Below are 3,595 nucleotides of genomic sequence, written 5' to 3' on the forward strand. Positions count from 1 at the left end.
CCAATTAGTCTCCCACGGTGTCATACCATGCCAAATTCCCATATCTCCCTCTTTTTTTTTTGCGCGGAGTGCCCTTCTTTTGGGCTGGTCTTTATATTTTGCCCTTCATTTATGTATTCTTTAATTTTTGTCCCTATCGCCTGTTTAATGAATATTTTTTGATGAAATTACCCTTACCCCATTAAAACCCTTTCTATTTCGTCATTTGCCCTTTTCTTTTCTTTTTTTGCTTCTTCGTTCCTCATCTGTTTTGTGTCTGTCTTATCTGTTCTAAAATTTAGGTACGAATTTGGATATTTTGCTCGTTTCAATATTTGTTTTTATGTTGAATTGATATCTTTGTCTTCGTCGTTTTTTATATTTAATTGATCCTTTTTTATTTAAAATTATAGTGTTTTTGTTACAGTGTCTGTATGATTTTTTGAACTTTAGTTTCGTTCCCCATGTATATATTCTGGTTTTTTTAATGTCGTATTATGAATGTCGTAATATGTTTTAGTTGATTTTGATATGCGTTTTGGTTTTCTCTTTGTTGAATCTTTGAAGTTTTGTCTGTGAACAGTTGTTTTATGTTGTTGCTGTTGTTTTTGTTTAATAATCTAGGTTTTGTGAAGAATGTGTTTGTCTGAGGCAACATATGTCGGGTCCGGCAGAGTTGTTTCTTTTTGAAACTGAAGTTATGCCGGTTCCGGCATAACTTCATGAATTAAGTTAATTTATGTGTGTCTTGGTTTTTTGGTGTTGTCTTGTTAATAATTTTTATTTTTATGCAATCTTTATGTGTTTTGGTGTTGTTTTGTTAATAATGTTGGCCTTTTATGCAATCTTATGTGTTTTGGTTCTTTCTTCTATTATGCAGGTATTTGTGTACCAGTCTAGGGGCTGATTTTTTATCATGGTATATGTTAATTATTTTCATTCTCATTTTTGGTTTATTCTTATGTAAACTCTTGGTTTCTGTTGACATTAATTTTTCTTTTATAGGAGGAACATCCCTTGGTTAAGTTTGAACATTGGGTTGAAGGAGGTGGCATGTGGAGTGGTGATTTTCATTTTCGGAGTTTGATTTTGTCCTTTTTGAGTGTCTCTCAATTGGAGTTGTTGAAAAAGGGTGTGTTTGGACAGTTTATGGATTTGGTTGATGTCCGCCTGAGTGATAGTATTTTCCATTGCTTGATCTTATCGCAACTTTCATCTAGTAAAGATAGTGCGTTAAAGTTTAAGATTTTTTATCGCGTGTGTGTATTTGATTCCGAGTCTTTCCGTCTTATTACTGGGTTGGATTCTTGTGTTGGCGATTTTAGTGTTGTGTCTAGCAGACCAAATAGATTGTTGAGACTTTATTTTCCAAATCAAGATAGAATAAGGTTGTGTGATCTCAGGAGTTTTTTACAGATCAAGTCAAGTAATCGTACTGGTGGTTTTTGGGAAAGATCTAGTGATCCGGTTAGACTTGCTGAGGTCTATATATTGGAGAGGGTTTTGTTGGGTCGTAACGAGAAATGTGTTGTTAAAGGTCATCTAATGAAGATAATTGACGATGACAGTCTTCGGGTGTCTTATCCTTGGGGTTCTCTTAGTTTTAATTGGTTGGTACGGTCGATTCGTGGTTGTGTGAAGACTTTCAAGAGCACGCCATCTACACGTTATATGATTAGTGGTTTCCCTTACGCTTTAAATGTGTGGCTGTTGGAGGTTTTCCCTATCTTTCGAGGGTTTTCAAGTTTTCATGGTCTGAAGTCTCCTCGTATGTTGTCTTGGGGTCCTTCAAAGCAAGTTGATTATAAAGTTATTACTGATAATTTCTTCCATGCTGAAAAAGTATGTGTTCCCCTTTTGTTGATGCTTCTTTTTCTTGGTTCTTTTTCCCTCTTATTATTTTTTGTGTTTTTGTCTAAATTGATGTGTTTATATTGTGTTATAGAGATTCAAGAAATTTATTGTCCATGTTGTTGTTGTTGGTACAGAACAAGAGATGCTGGATTATCCAGTTGCACTTAAATTTCCTGATGATTCAGGCCCTTGTTCTTCCCGTGCGGTTTTGCCATCTGAAGTTACTTCTCAGATAGTTGATGTAAGTTGTACTTTGCTTTTTGTGTTTTTGGTTGTTTAACAAAAATTCTGAGTTAGAGGCCTTGTGGTATAGTATTTTAGTAGGAGACATTTTTGTAGTCTTTTCTGTTTTGGTTATGGAAATTAAAGTTTATGCCCCTTGAGCCATACTTTTTGGTTTTGCAAACGTAGAATCTGCCCCTTCCGGCATACATTTCTCCTTTCATATTTTCAATTCAGCCCCTACCGGCATACTGTTCTCATTTTGAGACTAATTTTTGTAGGTAACACATTTTACAGTCTTCTCTGTTTTGGTTTTGGAAATGAAAGTTTATGCCTCTTGAGGCATATTTTTTGGTTTTGCAAACTTAAAATCTGCCCCTCCCGGCATACAGTTCTCCTTTCATATTTGAATTCTGCCCTTACCGGCAAACTGTTTTCATTTTCAGACTTCAGTCCTGCCGGTTCTGGCATACTTGTTCAACATTAATTTAGTGACATCAAAAGTAATGTGTTGTTTTATTGATCTGTTATACAGGGTGTTTTGTCTAGTGTGAAGAAGTAACTTGATGATGAACGATCTACAATTGTCAATCAAGTAAAGGTATGGCCATTTATTTTTTTATTTTTGAGTTTGTTAATATGATATGTATACTTTGCATGCTGCATTCGTTGTTTTTGTTTATTCTCATTTTCTTTTCTTCTTTGTTCAATTTTATTTTTTTTTCGTTTTTTTGTAGTCTTTGGATAGCCGTTTCGAAGAATTGGATAAAAGTTTTGTTGGCGCGATTAATGTTGTGGATAGCTTAGTTCGTGTACATGATGAAACAAAGTCAGGTGTAGCAGCTTCTGAAAGTGCTAAAAGAACTTGTTTAGAAAGTACTTGACAGTTTGGAAAGTAAATTTGATTATGTGATGCATTGTGTTGAAAGTTTAGTTCGACTGCATAGCGAAAAGAAATCTTGTAAAGCTTGTAAAGCAAGGTCTACAAAAAATGAGACGTCTCCCATGCTCGATATGCTCTGTGATGCTGCTGTTTCTTCATCAAGTCAACTGTCTGATAAAACTCAAACTATTTCTCAGTTTGAAAAGGAATATGTGAAAAAAAATAAAGACCGCGCAAAAAAAGAAGCACTTAAAGAAATTGTTGCAATTAATGATGCTTTTCAACGCGGAGATATTTTGTTTTCTTCTAATGAAGCATCACAAAATGTAAATGAAGTAGCAGCTGTTGTTGAAGATGGTAGAAAACGTCCGAGATGCGAAGATGGAAACAAAGAAGAAAATGGTAGTAGAAAACGTCCGAGATGCGAAGATGGAAACAAAGAAGATGATGGTTATCCTAATTGGTATTTGCTTACACCAAGCAGTACTCCAGTTGAGAAACGGTTGAGTTCTGCTGCTGAAGATATATACTGTACTGCAGAAGAGTTAGGAAAGTGAATTGATTTTTTTGTTGTTATTTACGGCAAGTGTTATGTTATTGTGTTTCTCCCTTTTTCGAATGATGTATATGTAAATTGGTCTTTCATTTCTGTACATA

The 3,595-nt window shown here is 34.7% G+C and overlaps 1 long non-coding RNA gene across 1 annotated transcript; it reads left to right on the forward strand.

Annotated features, from left to right (window-relative positions):
• The first annotated feature begins 774 nt into the window (after positions 1-774).
• LOC132617351 (uncharacterized) lies at positions 775-1,203 on the forward strand. Its single transcript, XR_009573716.1, has 2 exons — positions 775-898; positions 985-1,203. It is a non-coding gene; the product is annotated as an uncharacterized LOC132617351 (long non-coding RNA).
• Positions 1,204-3,595: the final 2,392 nt, after the last annotated feature.

The sequence above is a fragment of the Lycium barbarum genome, chromosome 11 (assembly GCF_019175385.1).
Source record: "Lycium barbarum isolate Lr01 chromosome 11, ASM1917538v2, whole genome shotgun sequence".
NCBI lineage: Eukaryota > Viridiplantae > Streptophyta > Magnoliopsida > Solanales > Solanaceae > Lycium > Lycium barbarum.